Genomic DNA, 23,396 nt, shown 5'->3' on the forward strand with positions numbered 1-23,396 from the left:
AGATCAAGTGATAGACATGTGATACAGCAATTACAATAAATGTCAATTGTAGACTCTAGGTAGTGGGTGTTTGCTGTAAAATTCTTTCAGCATTTTATTATGAAATTTCCCCAATACAGAGAAATGTTGAAAAAAATGGAAAAGATTTTTTCTTTAGGAAAAAAATATTCTTCACCACCCTGTCATTCTTACTACTAGAAAATTACTATGATTAAGGGTTTAAAAAGAAAAGAAGTGCTACCATTTGAAAAATAGTTGAGAAAAAAGAATAATACCATATAAGACGGAAGTAGAAATGGACGGCAAAGATCAGCATCTTGCCAAATGATTTGGTTTTGACAATGACACAGAACACCCAACTGACCCCAGTCATTTCTCAGTATTCCAAAGTTCACAAACCAAATTTTGTCCATTCTGTTTCTTCAAAACTATAGAAGAAAATAATTTAGGCCTGTGATCATTACTGAATTTTATCTTTCACATAAATATTCCTTTCTTAAACTTTTACTGAGAAATAATTCACATATAACATTATACTACTTTCAGGTGTACAATGTAATGACTCAATACATGTAATATTGCAAAATGATCACCAAAACAAGTCTAGTTAACATCCAAAAAAAAGTCTTTACAAATATTTTTCTTGTGATGAGAACCTTTAAGATTCACTGTCTTAGCAACTTTCAAATATACAATCCAGTATTGTTAACTATAGTCACCATGCTATACATTATATCCCCAGGACTTATTTATCTTATAACTGGAAGTTTGTACCTTTTGATCTTCTTCATCCATTTCACCCACCCTCCACCCCCGACAACCACCAATCTGTTTTCTGTATCTATATGTTTGTTGTTGTTTATAAGATTCCATCTATCAGGGCTTCCCTGGTGGCACAGTGGTTAAGAATCCGCCTGCCAAGGCAGGGGACATGGGTTCGAGCCCTGGTCCAGGAAGATCCCACCTGCTGCAGAGCAACTAAGCCCATGTGCCACAACTACTGAAGCCCGCACGCCTAGAGCCCGTGCTCTGCAACAAGAGAAGCCACTGCAATGAGAAGCCTGCACACCGTAATGAAGAGTAGCCCCTGCTCTGTGCAACTAGAGAAAAGCCCACACGTAGCAACGAAGACCCAACACAGCCAAAAATAAATAAATAAATAAATTTATTTAAAAAAAAAAAAGATTCCATCTATCAGCGAAATCATATGGTATTTGTCTTTCTCTAACTTATTTCATTTAGTATAATGCTCTCAAGGTCCATCCATGTTGTCTCAAATGGCAAAGAACAATTAAAAAAAAAAGTTTGGACTCATTTTCCTTTTCTGATTCACAATGTGATGTCAAAAATTCAAGGAATAAATTTATCTGTTAAAAACATCGAGTGTCATTTTTTTCTACTTTCTGAACAAGAATCACTGAAATCAACTGGACAAGAATGAGTCTCAAAGACATGGCTGACACATAATAATGCAGCTTTTGTCATTCTGGGCTAGAAATGCTTAATTACTTTTCTGTGTTGCCTACTGTATCCTTGAGGATGAGAACTGCATCCTATTTGATTCTATCTCCAGTGAAACTAGATTCTGCCTTCTGCCTAATTTACAGTAGATACTGAATAAATACTGCTTGAAAAATATCTTTGATATTACTTTTAAGATAGTCATTGAAATTCTGTTTTTGTAATCACAGACCAGAAAAAAATCTAAATAAGCAATGAAGGGGATGGTGTGAGGAAACTCTACGCTCACCCTGCCCAGCCTCCAGTAGAGTAATGCCATGTTTATCTATCAATATTTTAAATTTCTGGCTTTCAAAATGAGATTTTACTTTTTAGTTCCTTGCCTCCTGCACCCCCCCCCAATAAAAAAGTTTGAAAATCTCTGACATGATCTCAATCTAAGAAATCTTTCTGGACAAAAAGACCAGTAAAATGTTGGTTATCATTACAATGGGGATTGGGAAAAAGCAGAATAGATTTAGATTCATATAGCTTTTTGGCAGTTATTCCGGAATGTAGATTACGATTCAAAGCAGTTACATTTCAGATAAATTAAGGGTAACTGTGTTGTACTGAGATAAGATACTCCTGTTGGGGCAAGATCCCATCCCTGTGTATAAACTGGGTTTATCTGAAAGTGTCATCAATAAACAATGGTAGGGAGTGGGACTGTGTAAAGGTGGAAGAAATCTGCAATGAAGAAGAAATATGTTCTAGATATTCTTCTCACTAGGAGATTATCTTTCTACTTCCCATTTTGGAGCTTCTGAGTTCAATTTTTAGTAAGAGGTTCATAAAACTTCTGCTGCTCCCAATTCTGGCTGTCGTCTCTTTAATGAAGAAAGAGGAATATAACTAAAATTAAAGAAGAGAATGGGAGTTTAAGAGACGTAATATATTTAATATGAGAAACTTACTGACAATATGACTAAAATTACTGACATTCTTCCTAGCATGGATCTCTGCAACAAATTTGGTAAATCTGATAGCACCCCTTAAAGTAAAAGAAATATTGTTCAATAAAAGTAAGACAGTAAATACCAAATAGAACATATTCCCTCAGAAATACTGAATATATCTAAAATCAATGAATAGGAGACCCGGAGTGGGCTAAGCTTAAAATTCTGAGGTCAAGACACGTAATTTAGGAAGTAGAGTAGTAATGCCAAAGATGACAGTCAAACTTCCTCACTTATTTCTGGGCTAGAAGGGGATGACTTTGCCCTAATATTACAATTCTAATGTTCTTTAAATAAAGACTGAAGAATGCTTATTAATATTTTGTCCAATCTGCTCATCTAGACAAGCAAAAGTCCAGCATGCACTAGACTGGGCACAAGAGTGAAGTGTGACCAGCCTGGCTCACGGACTGCAAAATATGGTGCAAAGGTCGTGTGATGGTTAGTGGCATGCGACAAAACCAAAACAGAAAGTCTTCTGAGATGTCAATCTGAATGATCCAAGGAAGAAGCAGAATCTAGGTAAACAGGCAAAAAAGAACCAAAGAAAGTAGGATCAAGTGAAGAGGGCTTAGATAGAAAGGAAAGATTCTTTGAACCCCGGGGACATTAGCTGAGGCACATTTACTAAATGCCTACAATGCGTCAGGTGCTATATTAGGCATCTTCTTTACACCATCACTACAAAGAAGGTGTTCTCATCTTCATTTTACAAATAAGAAAAATGAAGCTGAAGTAAACTGATCCAAGATCACATGGCCAGAGACTGGAAAACAGCGACATGCCACCAAAAAGATCTCTCTTTTCATCATACCCTATTCCTTCTATGAGGTTCAGTGCTGATCTCTTAGTGGTTTTATAGAAACCAGGGATCCATTTCTATACCACAATTCCTGCTTATTTGCCCCACAAAGCTTCCCCCTGATTAGGGTCACTTGTTAACATAAAATCACAATAGAGAGTTGAGTTCTTCTCATGCTGTATTTTGACTAATGCACAAACAACAAGCAGGTAGAATCTTCAGGCATTTCAATGGCTCTTCTATTCTGTAACATTTTCATGGTCAAAAACCGTGCACCTGTATTCCACATAAATCTAGGTTCTAACCTTATATCACATTTCATTTTATTTCATGTGGATATTCCTGTCTTTTCTAGAATACCTGCAGGTTCTCTCCTGAAGGTGGTTAGTTACCATGGAAATGAGGCTACTGTAGTTCAGAATAAATTTACATAACTATTAGAAAATTACTTCAAGCTTGTAAAATATGGGATTTATCTGAAAGCTAACATGACCACTGATGCGATAAAAATCTAAGAATTGCAAAACCAATCCAAAATGATTCAGGTCCCAACACAGGATTATAAAACAATTGTAAATCATTCTTAATTTACAGCAAGGACTTCAAAAGTGTAAAGTTTATAAAGTGAAATTGTGAAATAGTCTGGATAAAGACAGCAAACTATAAAAATGTCCCAACATCTCATCCACTAGTTGTCAAATACGCAGTGTCATGCACTACATTAGGTACTAAGGATCTAAAAGTTGACAAGACCTAGTCCTGTCTTCAAGGAACTCAGAATGGTAGGAGAGAAAGATACACAAAGTGAAAAGAAATTTAAATGTGACAGGTAAAGCAAGTAAGGTATGTATAATGTATATGTACAAAACTAAAAAGTACCTAATGGAAGGAGGTGGGAAGAGGATGGGCACAAGAGATGGGAGTGAGCAGGGCCAGAGTTTCAGAGATTTCTGAAGAAAGCCAGGCAAGAGGCTGGGAAGAGAAAGATTCTAGGCAGAAGGGACGGTACAACAAAACAACTGTATGGGGTTTCTCAGCAGCTAGCTGTTGCCCTTGAAATTAAAATACTTTGAGAAGCAGTGGCAATATTGCTCAGACTCAGACTCTCGTTCTCGCTCTGCTTGGCATTTGGAAGAAAAATGACCCCTTCAAGACAAGTAAGTATCCAGTATTCTGAAAATTACAGGGAGGAGACCTCACGAGAAAGATATTTAAGGCTTCGTGCTATTTGGTTTGAGGTAATTTTAAGAAGAAAGTCAAAGAATATGACCCAATTTACACCATAACTTTATGACATAAATCATATCTCTCACATGGTACTTTGGCACCTTACTGTTCCTCATTTAATATATTCAAAGCATTTAATCTTGTCATTTAATAGTCTTCTAAAATATGATTTTTGCTGGATGCATAGTATTCTGATATATGAAGAGACCATTATTTATTTAACCACTCAGCTATTGTTGGCCATTTAAAAGGTTTACAATTTTTCTCCATTAAATATCTATCATTCCAATAAATACATATCACTGCAATTTCTATGCATAAATCTTTACACACATCCAGGATTATTTCATTAAAGCGAATTATTAGAAGTAGAACTGCTGGTCAAAGTAGGTGCAAATTTTAAGCCTTTTTAATTATATCATCAAATTGCTGTCCAAAAAGATTAAATTTGCACTACTACTACCAGCAATGTAGGAGAATCCCCATTTTACTGTAATTTTGCTGAGTAGGTTATTATTTTAAAACTCTCCATATAGGCCAAAAAAGGGGGCTACATTAACCTGCATTTATTCCACTATTAGCAAGGCTGAACTCTTTTGAGGTCAACTGTTCAGTTTCATAAACAGACTATTTTATCTTTCCCTTTTCTTCAACTGAGGCTTTCTTTCATTCTTATTAATTTATAAGTGCCACTTATATCTGCTGCAATTATTTTTCCAAGTTTTTAATTAAAGGATTTTGATCACTTTAGCCACTCTGAAGAATGGATTTCATAAGGGACCAGGTTAGAACAAGAGAGACCAGTTAGGATACTACTGCCACTGTCTCAGAAAAAGATTAACTACACTTGAACTAGGGGAGTAAAAGCAAGGAGAAAGAAAGACTAAAGAATTGGATGTGGGAAGAAATTTAGAAGATTGGAATGATCAAGAATGATTCCCAGATTTCTAGCAAAAGTGAATAGGTGGGCAGTGATACCACTGAGATACAGAAAAATCAGAGGAGAAAGATATTTAGGGAAAAATGTTAAGTTCAGTTTTGGACAGGTGAAGTTTGAGGTACCTAGGGGCATCCAATTAGAAATGTCTGAAGCTCAGCAGAGGGTCTGGTCTAGGAATCTGGGAGTTACTGTTATGTAAGTTATATCTGAAACCGTGAGCGTGAAGAATAATAGGTTGAAGACAGAACTTTGTGGAACACTAATATTTTAATGAGAAAGTTGAACAAAAGAAATGGACAGGGAAATAAGAGGAGAAACAAGATAAATACAGTGTTATCAAGCCAAAGTAGTGGAGCATTTCATGGGTTATAAGTAAAGATGAAGGGATTCAATGCACACCAAGAAGGCAAATATGGATTTTAAGGGTTTTAAAGCAGCCATTTGGAAGAAAGCTCATCTTTAATGATTTCAGTATTTTTTTTTAAGTTTTATGGTGACTATGGAAGACCTCAAAAGGTCAAGAATGGGAATTAATAAAGATGATAAAGTACTGTTTGTGAACATATGTGTATATGAAGGTGACAATTATGACCTCAATAATATAAATGAGGGTAATGGTTCATCTTCCTCCAGAATAATCTTTTAGTGGTTTTTAAAAAAAACCACAGTTGCTTTTCACTCCCTCACACCATACACAAAAATAAACTCAAAATGGTTTAAAGACTTAAATATAAGACATGACACAATAAAACTCCTAGAAGAGAACACAGGCAAAACATTCTCTGACATAAATCATAGCAATGTTTTCTTAAGTCAGTCTCCCAAGGCAACAGAAATAAAAGCAAAAATAAACTAATGGGACCTAGTCAAACTTTAAAGCTTTTGTACAGCAAATGAAACCATAAACAAAACAGAAAGACAACCCACGGAATGGGAGAAAGTATTTGCAAATGATGTGACCGACAAGAATTAATTTCCAAAATATACAAACAGCTCAATATCAAAAAAAAAAAAAAACAGCCCAATCAAAAAATGGGCAGAAGACCTAAATAAACATTTCTCCAAAGAAGACATACAGATGGCCAACAGGCACATGAAAAGATGCTCAATTTCACTAATCATTAGAGAAATGCAAATCAAAACTACCAGTCTGTATGGCCATCATCAAAAAATCTACCAATAATGAATGCTGGAGAGGGAGTAGAGAAAAGGGAACCCTCTTACACTGTTGGTGGGAATGTAAATTAGTGCAGCTACTATGGAAAACAGTATGGAGGTTCTTCAAAAAATTAAAAATAGACCTACCACATGATCCAGCCATCCCACTCCTGGGCATATATCTGGAGAAAACTATAATTCAAAGAGATACATGCATTCCAATGTTCATAGAGGCACTATTTACAATAGCCAAGACATAGAAGCAACCTAAATGTCCATCTAGAGATGAATGGATAAAGAAGATGTGGTATATACATACAATGGACTACTACTCAAGTAAGTCAGACAGAGAAAGACAAATATCATATGATATCGCTCATATGTGGAACCTAAAATATGATACAAATGAACTTATTTACAAAACAGAAACAGATTCACAGACATAGAAAACAAACTTATGGTTACCAAAGGGGAAAGGTGGGGGTAGGGATAAATTAGAAGTTTGGGATTAGCAGATACAAACTACTATATATAAAATAGATAAACAACAAGGTCCTACTGTATACCATAGGGAACTATATTCAATATCCTGTAATAAACTACAATGGACAAGAATATGAAAAGTATATATATGTATAATTGAATCACTTTGCTGTACACCAGAAACTAAGACAACTTGTAAATCTACTGTACTTCAATTTTAAAAAGTAAGTAAATAAGTAAATAAATAAATAAATCTCAGTTGCTTTTAAAATACTAAAAGTCTATGAAAAGCAAGGTACAAAGGAAAACATGAATAATAAAGTAACCACAAACATAAAATCGTTCTAGTTGTCGTATTTCACAGTTTCAACACAAAGTTTCATTCATATATTCAATAATTATTTGCTGATAATCCACAATGATAAAAAATTATTAAGACCAGTCCCTGTTGATAAGGACCTCAGTCTAGCAGTAGTGGGGAAAGGCACATAAACAAATCAGTGAGAAAAACTACTGGTAAAAAGAGAGCTATTTTAAGAGACATAATAATTACCTGAGGGTAAGAGAATGGTTATGAAAAGCTTCAAAGAGCAGTGAGGTGAACTATTCTTTAAGAACTATCTAGAAATTTTAGCTGTGGGTGAAAGGATACAGGGAACAGAGCCATCAAATTGCATAGTATGTTCAGATCCTAAATGCTGTCTGATAAAGATGAATCCATTTCCATGCAAGGTTCAGGTGGAAGAGTGCCAGAAGTTTATTTAATTAACCCTTATAATAACTCATTTAACTGATAAAAGAAATGAAGAAACACGTAAGTTAAATAACTTGGCCAAGTTCACATAGCTAAGTGACAGATGTAAGACTGGAACCCAGGCATGCTGGGTCCAGAGACTGCTGTTAACTGAGAGGTACCACAGAGAAGTAGTTAACACATGAAGGGTCTGGGTGTGTTCTGTATATATGCCATAACGAGTTTGCGGTTATCCTAAGCCAAGAGAACTGAGAGTTCTAATAAATGAGAGCAGAACACTGTAATTAATCATGAAGTAAAGTCAGATCACGAAGAAGACTGGGAGAAAAGGGGAGACCAATGTCTTAATGTGGACAGAGATGAGAGTGAGCAGAATAGAAGGGTAGGAGCAGTACTGGGTTGGCCAAAAGGTTCGTTCGGTTTTTTTCCGTAAAATGTCTCTAGTAGCACTTAGTGATCTTTAACTTCATTCAAAACAATTTTGCTAGATTGTATTGTGACAGCTGTCATATCAGCATGCATTTAAAAAAAAAAACTTATCAAAAGTGGTGAATTTTTGTAGAGCCATCTTAATATTGAAGACAGAAGGAAAAAAGCAACATTTCTGGCATATTACGCTTTATTATTTCAAGAAAGGTAAAAACACAACTGAAACACAAAAAAAGATTTGTGCAGGGGATGGAGAAGGTGCTGTGACTGATCAAATGTGTCAAAAGTGGTTTGCTAAGTTTCATGCTGGAGATTTCTCGCTGGACGATGCTCCATGGTCGGGTAGACCAGTTGAAGTTGATAGCGATCAAATAGAAACAATAACTGAGAACAATCAACGTTATACCACACGGGAGACAGCTAACATACTCAAAATATCCAAATCAAGCTTTGAAAACCATTTGCGCCAGCTTGGTTATGTGAATCGCTTTGATGATTGGGTTCCACATAAGTTAAGCGAAAAAAACCTTCTTGACTGTATTTCCGCATGCGATTCTCTACTTAAATATAATGAAAATGTTCCATTTTAAAAACAAATTGTGACGGGCGATGAAAAGTGGACACTGTACAACAGTGTGGAATGGAAGAGAGCGTGAGGCAAGCGAAATGAACCACCACCAACCACACCAAAGGCCGGTCTTCATCCAAAGAAGGTGATGTTGTGTATATGGTGGGATTGGAAGGGAGTCCTCTATTATGAGCTCCTTCTGGAAAACCAAATGATTAATTCCAACAAGTACTGCTCCCAATTAGACCAACTGAAAGCGGCACTCGCTGAAAAGCATCCGGAATTAGTCAACAGAAAACGCATCATCTTCCATCAAGATAACGCAGCAAGACTGCATGTTTCTTTGATGACCAGGCAGAAACTGTTACAGTTTGGCTGGGAAGTTCTGATTCATCCGTCATATTCACCAGACATTGCACCTTCGGATTTCCATTTATTTTGGTCTTTACAATATTCTCTTAATGGAAAAAATTTCAATTCCCTGCAAGACTGTAAAAGGTACCCGGAACAGTTCTTTGCTCAAAAAGATAAAAAGTTTTGGGAAGATGGAATTATGAAGTTGCCTGAAAAATGGCAGAAGGCAGTGGAACAAAAGCATGAATATGCTGTTCAATAAAGTTCTTGGTGAAAATGAAAAATGTATCTTTTATTTTTAATTAAAAACCGAAGGAACTTTTGGCCAACTCAATAGGGTGACGTTAGGGTATGACTTCAGAGAAAGATGGTGTAATTTAAAATTTCAGTGATAGATTTGTTATGAGTATTGACAAAGTCAATTTAGAATTTATCAATTTGTCTCACAAAAATACAAATGGAAAAATTTATTCTTTTGGTGGGGAGGGAGGATGTGTATCATAGGCAATTATGAATGTTTTAAGAGAAAAGGAAAAATCCCTGTTTAAAAAAAAAAACTCATGACCCATTTTAAGTGTTATCGACAATCTGAGATGACAGGAAATACACGATGAGCTAATTCACGTCACAGCATGTGTAGAAATCCCAGGAGTTAACGATAAAACAATAAATTTGAAATATTTAACAGATGAAGACTGAACTTATAACCCTTTCTGCATTAACACTCACTAAGGCATTTCCTGTAGCTGTAACTTTTTAAAAAATAACAGAAACCAGACAGCTATGACTATAAATATAACTATATAAATAAATACACATATATAACCTCCAACCATTTCTCATAAACTGCTTTCCCCATCAGAAAAAGAAATAAATACTTTCAGTTATGGGACAAGATTCAAAATAAAATTTTCCAAAAATTTTTTGTACATAGTGACTTCCTATCTATAAACTAAAAGAGAAGGCCTCATGTGACACACATTAACATTACAGCTTGAATTACTGTAAATACCACCTAGATTATGAAATAGAACATTAACACACCAGAAACCCCATTGTGCAATAGTCACTACCCTGCCCGTGTCCAAAAGTGATCACTATCGTGATGAATTGGGAGACTGGGATTGACATATATACACTAATATGTATAAAATTGATAACTAATAAGAACCTGATGTATAAAAAAATAAATAAGATTAAAAAAAATAAAACCATAGGTTAGTTTTGCCTATTTTTAAACTTTATAAAAATGGAATCATACAGTATGTATTATTTCGTGCCTGGCTTTTTTGATTCAGTGGTATTATCCATGTTGTTGAGCGGTGGTCTGTCAATTTTCATTGTTGATAATACGCCACTGTATGATTAGAACACTATCTATTCTATGGCTGATTGTTTGTGGTTTTGATTTACTGTGAATAAAGCTGGTGAGAACATTATCATGCTTTTTTTTTTAAACATCTTTATTGAAGTATAATTGCTTTACAATGGTGTGTTAGTTTCTGCTTTATAACAAAGTGAATCAGTTACACATATACATATGTTCCCATATCTCCTCCCTCTTGCATCTCCCTCCCTCCCACCCTCCCCATCCCACCCCTCTAGGTGGCCACAAAGCACCGAGCTGATCTCCCTGTGCTATGCGGCTGCTTCCCACTAGCTATCCATTCTACATTTGGTAGATCATGCATGTTTTTTGATGCATATAGTTATATACTTCTGATGAGTATACTCCTAGGAATACAACCATTGTAAAAGATAACGTTTGTATGCAGTTTTAGTAGAGTCTGCCAAACAGTGATTAAATCAATGTATAGTCCTAACAGCAGTATATTAGAGTCCCCATTATTGTTCCTCATCTTAGCCAACACCTGGTATTGTTAGTCTCTTGAGTTTTAACCACTCTGGTGGAGTACAGTGGTACCTCATTGTGGCTTTATATTTCTCTAAGAACTAATGATAAGAACCTCTTTTTCAAATTTTTAATAGTCACCTGGAGACCTGTGAGGTAGCTGTTCAAGTCTTGCCCATTTTCTACTGGATTATCTGTCTTTGTTTACTTACTGATCTATAGTTCTTTATAGTCTATATCAGAGGTTGAAACTTTTTCTGAAAAGGGCCAGATACTACATATTTTAGGCTTTGTGGGCCATGTGGTCTCCACCACAACTACTCAACTCCTTTGCTGTAGCATGAAAGCAGCCACAGTCAATACATAAATGAGCGTGACTGTGTGCCAATAAAGCTTTATTTATGGACAATAAAATCTGAATTTCATAAAATTTTATATATCATTAAATTTTATTCTTCTGATATTGTTCAACCATTTAAAACTATATAAACTATTTTTAGTTCACAGGCTGAATAAAATGAAGGGGTTGGCAGACTTGGTCCACGAGCTGTATTTTGCTGACTCCTGGTCTAAATAAAGACCTTTGTCAAGTTATATATAAGTCTTGTCTTGTTATTCTTTACAAGAATCAACTTCTGGCTTTGCTGAAACTCTTTACTTTGAATGTTTGTTTTCTATTTCATTAATTTTTGCTCTTATGATTACTTGTTTTCTTTGGGTTAAATTTGCTATTCTTTTTTAAGCTTTTTTGAGATGGATATTTATTTATTTATTTTATTGAAGTACAGTTGATTTACAATATTGTGTTAGTTTCTGGTGTACAACAAAGTGATTCAGTCATACATATATAATATATATATATTCTTTTTCAGATTCTTTTCCATTATAGGTTATTACGAGATATTGAATATAGTTCCCGGTGCTATACAGTACAGTACCTATTATCTATTTTATATAGAGAAGTCTGTAATTGCTAATCCCAAACTCCAATTTTTCCCTCCCCCCACCCTTCCCTTTTGGTAACCATAAGTTTGTTTTCTTATGTTTGTGAATTTCTATTTTGTAAATAATTTCATTTGTATCATACTCCAACTAGTATGATAATCTCTAGCTCCATCCATGTTGCTATAAATGGCATTATTTCATTCCTTTTTATGGCTGAGTAGTATTCCACTGTGTGTGTGTATACCACAATTTCTTTATCCATTCACTGAGATATATATTTAAATCGCTAAATTTTCAGCATTTCTTCCCTTCTAATATATGTACTTAAGGCTATAAATTTCCTCTAAGCATCCCCTAAGTTTTGAAAGGTTAAACTAACAGAGATATGACCTATTTTTAAATTTTCATCATTTCATTTCTGACCCATAGATTATTTCAAAGTGATTCACTTAAGTTTCAAACACTAGGAGATCTTCAACTTATCTTTTTTTTTTTAAGTCACTTTTCTGTAATTAGTTCCAACCTTAATTCCACAGCGGTCAAATCTATAGAATTTCTATTCTCTCAAATTTAAGATTTGTCCTGTAGTCAGTATATGGTATATTTTATTGGGTGGGCCAAAAAGTGCCTTCGGTTTTTTAAGTAAAACTAAAAGATACATTTTTCATTTTCACCAAGAACTTTATTGAACAACGTATTCACCCTTTTGTTCCACTACTTTCTGCCATTTTTCAGGCAACTTCATAATTCCATCTTCCCAAAACTTTTTATCTTTTTGAGCAAAGAACTGTTCCAGGTACCTTTTACAGTCTTCCAGGGAACTGAAATTTTTTCCATCGATTCACTTTGTAATAAAGTAGAAACTAACACACCATTGTAAAGCAATTATACGCCAATGAAGATGTTTAAAAAAAAACAGAGAATATTGTAAAGACCAAAATAAATGGAAATCCAAAGGTGCAATGTCTGGTGAATACGACAGATGAATCAGAACTTCCCAGCCAAGCTGTAACAGTTTCTGCCTGGTCGTCAAAGAAACATGCAGTCTTGCTGCATTATCCTGATGGAAGATTATGTGTTTTCTGTTGACTAATTCCGGATGCTTTTCAGCGAGTGCCGCTTTCAGTTGGTCTAACTGGGAGCAATACTTGTTGGAATTATCATTTGGTTTTCCAGAAGGAGCTCATAATAAGAGGACTCCCTTCCAATCCCACCATATACACAACATCACCTTCTTTGGATGAAGACCGGCCTTCGGTGTGGTTGGTGGTGGTTCACTTCGCTTGTCCCACGATCTCTTCCATTCCACACTGTTGTACAGTATCCACTTTCATCACCCATCACAATTTGTTTTAAAAACGGAACATTTTCATTATATTTAAGTAGAGAATCCCATGGGGAAATACAGTCAAGAAGGATTTTTTCACTTAACTTATGTGGAACTCTACCATCAAAGCGATTCACATAACCAAACTGGTGCAAATGATTTTCAACACTTGATTTGGATGTTTTGAATATGTTGGCTATCTCCCGTGTGGTATAACGTTGATTGTTCTCAGTTATTGTTTCGATTTGATTGCTATCAACTTCAACTGGTCTACCCGACCGTGGAGCATTGTCCAGCGAGAAATCTCCAGCATGAAACTTGGCAAACCACTTTTGACACGTTTGATCCGTCACAAAACCTTCTCCATGCACTGCACAATCTTCTTTTGTGTTTCAGTTGTGTTTTTACCTTTCTTGAAATAATAAAGCATAATATGCCAAAAATTTTGCTTTTTTCTTCCATCTTTAATATTAAAATGGCTCTACAACAATTCACCAATTTTGATAAGTCTTGCTTTAAATGCACACTGATGTGACAGCTGTCACATACAATCTAACAAAATTGTTTCAAATGAAGTTGAAGACATCTAAGTGCTACTAGAGTCATCTTATGGAAAAAACTGAAGGAACCTTTTGGCCCACCCAATAGTAACGGTTCACAGGCACTTACAAAACATAGTTTATTTGTTTGGTGCAATATTTTATAAATGTCAATAAGGTCAAGTTTGTTAATTGTATTGTTCAGTTCTGTATTATAACTGTTTGTGGTTTTTATTTTGTTTGTACTTATTTGCCTTGTGCTACATATCCTATCAGCTACTGAAGTGTGTTAAAATTTATCACTAGGACTGTGGGTTTGTCTCGTCTACTTCTCCTTGTAGTTCTATCAGTTTCTGCCTTTCACATTTTGAGATTATGTTATGAGGTAATACATACTTAGAATGGTTTTATTTTCCTGGTATATTAACTCTTAATATGAAATGCCCCACTTTATCTGTAATAATGCATCTTGCTTTTTTGCTTGGTATCTACAACAGCTTTTTTCCAGTTAGTTTAGGCATGGTTTACCTTTTTCCATCCTTGTAATTTTCAATTTTCTGTATCCTTATATTTAGTGTGTCTCTCATACAAGTAATACATAGTTAGGTTTTAATTTCTTTCCAATCTGACTTTTAATTAGAGTAGTTAGTCCATTTACAATTACTGATATATTTGTATTTAAACCTACCATCCCACTATTTGCTTTCTATTAGTCCATCTTATTCTATGTTCCTTTTCCTTTCCTTTCATACCTTCTTCTGGAGAATTTTTTATTTTATTTTTATTTTCTTCTTCTATTACCTTGTTAGTTATAGATTCTTCTATTATTCTTTCAAGGCTTCCCACAGAGATTACAGTACACATCCTTGCCTTATTAATCTCTAATATAAAGTAGTACTTTCGCCACTTCCTGGAAATTTTAAGAACCTTAGAAGACTAACTCCGTATCCTTACTCCTGACTTATACGTTTGTGTACTGTATTTTAAATCTCATATAACATTATTATTTTACATATTCAATATTCACTTAGATTTACCCAAATATTTAACTTTTCCTTTGCTCCTCATTTTTCTTTCATCACCTGAACTTTTATGAAAAATACCATCAATTTGCGACGTGATCAAAGTCATCAATGTTTTACGTCATGATTTCTGCATCTAAAGTTTTACCCAAAGTAATCTTTTCCTGCTCCTAGGTGACAAAGTTATTCTCCTACATTTTCTTCTATTAACTTTACAGTTTTACCCTTCAAATTTCAGTCACTATTGAACCAAATGGAAGTCATTTGCATGGTCATTGTAACATAGAAATTCAACTTTTTTTCTCTCCATTTTAGGAAGCCATTTCCCCCCAAACCATTTACAGAACAATTAGCCCATTCCTCATTCCTTCCACTGGTCTATTTCTCAGTTCTTGTGACAATACTTTCTTTAAAAAAAAAAAAAAATCACTGTGCCTTTTTAATACGTTTAAATATCTTGTAGAGCAAGCTCTCTACTCTTTTTTTCTTTCCATAGCAAACCCAGTAGTTCACAAACCTTTATTCTTCTATGTACATTTTAGAAGAAAACTTCCAGGTTCATCAAAAAATCAACTAAGAATCTTGATTCAGGCTTCCCTGGTGGGGCAATGGTTGAGAATCTGCCTGCCAATGCAGGGGACACGGGTTCAAGCCCTGGTCTGGGAAGATCCCACAAGCCGCGGAGCAACTGGGCCCGTGAGCCACAACTACTGAGCCTGCGCGTCTGGAGCCTGTGCTCCGCAACAAGAGAGGCTGTGATAGTGAGAGGCCCATGCACCGCGATGAAGAGTGGCCCCCGCTTGCCGCAACTAGAGAAAGCCCTCGCACAGAAACGAAGACCCAACACAGCCAAAAATAAATTAAAAAAAGAATCTTGATTAATATATGCCAAATGTATATTAATTTGGGAGGATGAATGACATTTTAAATATTATATCAACCCATCCAAGAGCATGAAATATCTATTTTGCCATTTATTTATCATCTATGTTCTCTACTAGAGTTGTTTTTTTTTTTTTTCTACTAGAGTTTTAAATTTTTCTTGACAAAGGTCTTGTATATTCTTGGTGAGTTATATTTCTAGATATTTTATAGTTTTTTCCTATTGAAAATTTACCTATTTTAAAATATTTTTTCTTTTTAAATATTTTCTATTGATTATTGCTGGTACAGAGAAATAATTCTGATTTTGATAAATTTATCCTGTATGGCAAACCTGCCCAATGTTGTTTTCTATTATATACTAGTTTGCTGATTCTGTAGGTGATTTCAGGTAGACAATCAAATCATCTGTCAACAGAACAATCTTATCTCTTCTTCCAATTTCAACACTATTATTTCTTTTTCTTCTCTTATGGTACTGGTAGAACTATGTTATTAAATAGTAGAGGTAACTCTGGCCAACCTAAACATTTCTGTCTCTTCTGTCATTTCCTGAGAGGAGTATGGTAAACTCTCTTAACAATTGTTGATTTATCTATTTCCCTCAGCTGTTATTTAGTTTTTGTTTCATATATTTTGAGGCTGCATATATATTTATGTTGACTATATAGTTTTGTTTAGCTTTCTTTTATTTATTTTTTAATTACTTTTTTATTGGAATATAGTTGCTTTACAATGTTGTGTTAGTTTCTTGCTGTACAGCAAAGTGAATCAGTCATACATATATCCCATGTTTTTTAGATTTCCTTTCCATTTAGGTCACCACAGACCACTGAGTAGAGTTCCCTGTGCTATACAGTAGATCCTCATTAGTTATCTATTTTATACACAGTAGTGTATACATGTCATTACCAATCTCCCAATTCATCCCACCCCCCTTCCCCCCTTGGTAATTGCAAATTACCATACATCTTGACTCTATTTCTGCTTTGCAAATAAGTTCATCTCTACCATTTTTCTAGATTCCACATATAAGCAATATCATACGATATTTTTCTCTTTGACTTACTTCACTCTGTATGACAATCTCTAGATCCATCCACGTCTCTGCAAATGGCACTATTTCATTCCTTTTTATGGCTGAGTAATATCCTAGTGTGTTACATATATCCTGTATATATGTAACACATCTTCTTTATCCATTCCTCTGTTGATGGACATTTAGGTTGCTTCCATCCCCTGACTACTGTAAATAGTGCGGCAATGAACATAAGGGTGCATGCATCCTTTTGAATTATGGTTTTCTCTGGATATATGCCTGGGAGTGGGATTGCTGGGTCATATGGTAGCTCTATTTTTAGTTTTTTAAGGAACCTCCATACTGTTCTCCATAGTGGGTGTACCAATTTACATTCCCACCAACAGTGTAGGAGGGTTCCCTTTTCTCCACACTCTCTCCAGCATTTACTGTTTGCAGACTTTTTGATGATGGCCATTCTGACTGGTGTGAGGTGATATGTCATTGTAGTTTTGATTTGCATTTCTCTAATGATTAGTGATGTTGAGCATCCTTTCATGTGTTTGTTGGCAATCTGTATATCTTCTTTGGAGAAATGTCTATTTAGGTCTTCTGCCCATTTTTGGATTGGGTTGTTTGTTCTTTTGATATTGAGGTGCATGAGCTGTCTGTATATTTTGGAGATTAATCCCTTGTCAGCTGCTTCATTTGCAAATATTTTCTCCCATTCTGAGGGTTGTCTTTTAGTTTGGTTTATGGTTTCCTTTGTTATGCAAAAGCTTCTAAGTTTAATTACATCCCATTTGTTTATTTGTATTTTCATTTCCATTACTCTAGGCGGCTGATCAAAAAAGATCTTGCTGTGATTTGTTGACTATATGTTTTGTGTTATATCTTCTTGATCTATGATTCCTCTTACGAATAAATGTTCCTTCTGCTATTTTTGTCTTTTAGATGGCTACCTCAACTTTCTTTCGTTTTGCCTATTATGTCTTTTCCATCCTTTTATTTTAAATCTCACTGTCTTATTAGTTTTATGCGTATCTTTGCAAACAACATATTGGGGTGTTTTTGTAATCCAATCTGCTTTTAATTGATGAGTTTGACCCATTTACATTATTTTAATTACCATTATATTGGGAGTTATTTCTACATTTTATTCATACTTTGTCTTTATAGTATACAATGTTTATTTTTTCCCCCTTTTGTGCTTTCAGTTGGATAAACCTTTCTTCTGCTGTTTAAAAGTTATATGTATATTCTATTTCGTTCTGTGGTAACTGCCCTTAAGTTCCAAACTCATATTTTATTTCTTAATATTTATATCTATACATATACAGATATTAGTATTTCTAGCTTTCCCCTAACAACACACATACACCCGTCTACACCCACTACTTGGTATTGTCAAAAATTTTAGTAGTGGGCTATCATTAACATACTTTTTCTTTACTTTGATTCTCTCCTTTTTAAAAAAGAACAATAGTGAATGTTCCCAAGTTACTAATGCTGCACAGCAAACGCCAAAACATAAAACAACCATTATTGGCATAAAACTACCATTATTTTCTTATGCTCACAGATCCTGTAGGTCAGGAATTACGACAGGGCACAGCAGGGATGGCTTATCTCTGCTCCACAATGTCTAAGAAGACTTGAATGTCTGGGGGTGACACAGAAAGCTGGGGGCTGAAATCAACTGAAGACTTCTTCATTCACAAGTCTGGTTCCTTGGTTAGATGACCTGAAAGTTGGTCTCAGCTGGAGCTGTCTATTAGAGCACCTACAATGTAGGCTTTCCTCGTGGTTTGAGCTTCACACAGCATGGTAGCTAGGTTCTGAGATAGAGATCCCAAGAGGAAGTGTCTGGAAAGCACTAACTTCAAGAGAACCAAGAGGACTCTACATGGCTTTTTATAAGCCTCAGAAGTCATGTGATATCTCTATTGATTCAAATAGCTCTAAGCCCACTCAGATTCAAGGACAAGGGGTATAATAAACTCCAGCACTCACTAGGGGGACTTCAAAGAATTTGGGGGCTACATTTTAAAACTCCCATATCTCTTACAGCCTTTCCTGAATGTGTCTCTTCTTATTTGAGTATTCATTCCAAAAGTGCTTTCAGTCTGTATTTTTGTGTAGCAAACCTTCTTAGGTCTTGTATGATGAGAATTTTTACTATGCCTCACATTTTGGGTACATATAAATGCTATGTGAATTCACTGTTCTTTTCCTTTAAACCTTTAAAAAATTTCTCCACCATCCTCTTGAAATCACATCTCTCAAAATCAGCACTAGGTGCACTCTAATTCTTGTCCCTTTATAGGTGATCTGCTCTTTGTCACTGGGAGCTTTTAGAAGCTCTTTTTGACTTTGATGTTATCAGCCACTGTAAATGAGTCTAATGGTGAGTGTTTTCTCCTCTCCAATATTTAGCAGCCATTAAAAGCCCTCTCAATCTAAGGTCTTCCATTAATCTTTAATTCTGAGAAATTTATCTTAATTATTTCTTCAACTATTTCTTTCTCTCTTTTTATTTCATATCTCCTCTAGGATTCCTATTTATCTGGATACAAGCCCTTCTACATCTAACTTTCACATCCCTTGGCTTTTATTCTATGCATTCTCTCATTTAATGCTATGTTCTTAGAGAGTTTCTCAATGTAATCTTCCAACTCAGGAGTTTGTTCATCAGCTGTATACCTTAGACTATTATTCAGTCTACCGTGTTCTTTATCTTCACTACATTTTTCATACCTAATATTTCTACCTGGTTCTGTTTTCACATTTTCTAGTTCTTGCATTATATTGCTAATATCTTTCTTATCTCCTTAAATGTATTTATCATGCTTATTTTAAATTCTTGGTCAATTTTTCCACTAATTCTCCATCAGATGGTATATGTTATTCACTTGGTTGTCTTTCTCTGAGAGCAGCTGTACAATTCAGGGGAGTAGTTTGGCTATAAACTAATGTTCTTCTGGTGTACCAGCCACTCTATCTGAGAACATGCATGGTCACCAGGCCCTAACTGTAGGAGGATAAGCCCTGGAGCAAAGAGCCCTAAGGACCTCAGAATTACTGTTTTTCATTCCAATTTGCTGGGCATTCCACAGGTAACTCCTCCGGTCAAGGTTTCATATTTAAATTCTTAGGTAGAAATAGCACTGGCCTCAGAGTCTTCCTAGGTTAAAACCTACCAATCTGGGAGTTTGGAGGCAGCGTGGGGGAAAAAGTTGAAAAGTGATCCCCTAAGGGCAGTCAGGCCATACCAGTTTCATTAATGCCATCAGAGCCCCAGTAGACCTTTTGAATGGACATGGAAGCCTGGGCCATTCCTGTTCATTTCTGCTGTGAAAAGACAGGCAAAGATAGTCTCAAGGCAACACCAGCGAGTAAGATAAAATTTAACAGCCTCCTTCCAATCTACTTTCTCACTGTTACCGCTGGCAGTCCTTCATCCCAGGCTGCAGCCACCACCCCCACAAACCATCTTTCACTCATCCATAAACACATACAGGTTCATAGTGCCTCAGTCTCCCCATAATTCCCTCTCACTCCTCTAGGTTCTTCAGAGTTGATTTTGGGTGAGGGGGTCAACAGCTAGAATTAGTTTGACAGAAAATGGAAACCAGCCTAGAAACTACTTTCTTCATCAAAGGTGTAGAAGTCTTGCTCAATTTCAACCACTCCCAACCCAGTTCAAAGATTTCCAGCAAGCAGATGAATGAAAAGTTAATATTTAATAGAACATCTTACCACCAAAAAAGCTACCTGGGGCATCTAGTTTAGAGAGTAATTCTTTCATGGACAGAGATCTCATGCCATCTCTAGCTTCATACCTTTGAAAACACCTTTTACCTATGTTTTCTAAATATTCATCAACCATAGACTTGTAAAGCATTCGGTGTAAACTTCTGGGTGAAATAAAAAACAACCAAAACTCTTCTATTGGTCTCACTAAGATTTTTGACCTTGAGATATTTTTAAGCACCAGAGTTCCCCAGTCATCTACTGAAAATCAAAATCATGGCAGACACTCTCAAACACATATGTACAACTATTAGCCTCAAGCCAATCTGAAACTATGTTAGATACAGAGAAGTTAGCAGATAGGCTGCTATTTCAATAGTAGGCAAAAATGGAAGGACCTAACATAGAACCTTAGACATTCTCCCCAGTTGAGGCTGGGGAGGAAAAGAAAGAGTTGGTGGACTACTGATAAGACTTGGTAAGTAAATGAATTTGGTTGCTCCCTAAAATAAGGGTATCAAAAAAGCTAGTTCAACCTTAAATTGTATTGTGGAATACAATATCTAGTAGCAAGGAGGTGATGTTTTCGCTCTGTTCTGTACTGGTGACATGGTATCAGTAATACTTTTCAGTTCTGAGCACCACACCACATTCTCTGAAGGTCAAAATCTTTTTAATTTTTGCCAATATGATGGTGGGGAAAATGGTATCTTTTAAATTTGTATTTTTCTGACTGCTAGTAAAATTGACTATCTACTGATGAAGAAATGCAAATAGCTAATAAACTCCTGTGAACTGCCTGTTGGCAGTCTTTATCAGCTTTCTTTAGGTTATTTCTTTTAAAAAAATCTCTTTCTGAAAGGTCTCTTTATTTTAATGATTCTGACCCTTTCTCAGTTATGTGTTACAAATATTTTCTCCCGGTCTATCATCTGCACAGGGTTTTCCTATAACTTTTTAAAAAATGTGTATGTTGTCAGAATTTGTTGGTTTTTGCTTGACATGCCATTTTCTCTTTTTCCTAAGATAGTCTCTCCCATCAGAGATAATACAAACGCTATCCCATATATTCTTCACCTTTTCACATTTAGACCTTGGAATTGAAGTAGAGATCCAACTTTATTTCCTTCCACTTAAAAGTCTTTTGTACCAATACCCTTTAATAAATAAAACACTTTTTCCCTCTGAACTGAAGTACCACTTTGATAATATTTTAAAGTTCCATAATTACTTGTAACAGCTGGATTTTATTCCTTTCTATTGTCTAGTCTATTCTTGGGCCAATGACATGCTGTTTTGATTAGAGAAGGTTATTTAATTTTAATATCTGGGTTTCTTCACTCTTATTCTTTTCTCAGTTTTCTAGAATGTATTCACTTAAAGGGCATTTTCTTTAGGCACAGATGATAAGATGGAACAGGATACAAAGTACCAGATGTATGTGTTATCCTGTAACTAAAAACTGCAGTTAATTAAGCGAATAGACAGAGTCTTAATTAGATTCCATACAATGAATAAAAACAAAGAGTAGAAATTAACTGCATGGACAAATGTAACTAATACATATGGCAGACACTATGCCTCCCATTTGAGGCTAATAACAAGGTACCTTACTTTGGAGGAAACTGAGGCACAGGTAGAAAAATGGAGAGAGTATCAGGCCAAGAATCTGACTAACAAAAAAAAACAAAAAGAGAAAACATCCACCAAGGGAGGCACAGAAGCCAAGTAAGAGGGAGTTCACTAATATTTTACTTGTCCAGTTCCATTTACATAGAGGTAAAGAAATCGGTCATTCTACCACTGGTCTTATCCTACTTTCTATCTAGTCAGAGCAATGGTTGAGCTCAAGTGAGGTAACAGTTATATGAACTCTAAGGCCTGCTCTTTTTTTTTTTTTTTTTTTTTTTTAGCATTTGTTTTTTTTTTGTTTGTTTGTTTTTTTTTTTGGTTTTTTTTTTTTTTTTTTTTTTTTATTTACGGCTGTGTTGGGTCTTCATTTCTGTGTGAGGGCTTTCTCTAGTTGCGGCAAGCGGGGACCACTCTTCATCGCGGTGCGCGGGCCTCTCACTATCGCGGCCTCTCTTGTTGCGGAGCACAGGCTCCAGACGCGCAGGCTCAGTAATTGTGGCTCACAGGACCAGTCGCTCCGTGGCATGTGGGATCTTCCCAGACCAGGGCTCGAACCCGTGTCCCCTGCATTGGCAGGCAGATTCTCAACCACTGCGCCACCAGGGAAGCCCAGGCCTGCTCTTTTGATTTTTCAGAGATTATGAATCCACCCACAAATAGCAATACAGAATATAAACATTCTATGCCTCTGCCAGCACAGAACTCCAATGTGCTCCCCAATTCCTATCAAACAGAGTAGGAATGTGACTACTTTCCACTCTGAAACCCACAAAATGTACCAAGAAAAAGAAACCTTCATATAAAACACGAGATCACCGCAAACCATGTATCAGGAAGTATTCTATCAAATACAATACACTTTGAGACAACTTGATAATGAATATCATGAGTTAATATATACCTCTACATATCCAAGCAGTGTTGGATTTCCCTAAAAGTAACAGAGAAGATCTTAAAGATTTTTATTTGAAACAAAGACAGATTTGCAGACAATTCATAGGAGAGAGAGCAAATGTTCCTCTGAGGGTACATTTCCATATGGAGGAAGAACAAGGGAGATGGGGAGATTATGTGTACATGCCATGGTCATTTTCTTTGACTTCCAAATCAGAGAACCTATAAGGGAGATGCTGCGATGGTCAGCATTAGTTGAAAAGAAAGAAATCATCAAATCAAACAGGTGTTATGTTGAGAGCCACAGTGCACTCCTTTCTAGGAGATCTATTCACCCTAAAGGAGGGAACACCAATGC

General features: G+C 35.7%; 1 protein-coding gene across 7 annotated transcripts in view; it reads right to left on the reverse strand.

The window, feature by feature from the left end:
- Window positions 1–23,396, reverse strand: part of NEO1 (neogenin 1) — a 248,202-nt gene that overhangs the window by 130,746 nt on the left and 94,060 nt on the right. The gene's annotated exons all lie outside the window — the stretch shown is intronic.

This window comes from Balaenoptera acutorostrata, chromosome 3 (assembly GCF_949987535.1).
Source record: "Balaenoptera acutorostrata chromosome 3, mBalAcu1.1, whole genome shotgun sequence".
Classification (NCBI taxonomy): domain Eukaryota; kingdom Metazoa; phylum Chordata; class Mammalia; order Artiodactyla; family Balaenopteridae; genus Balaenoptera; species Balaenoptera acutorostrata.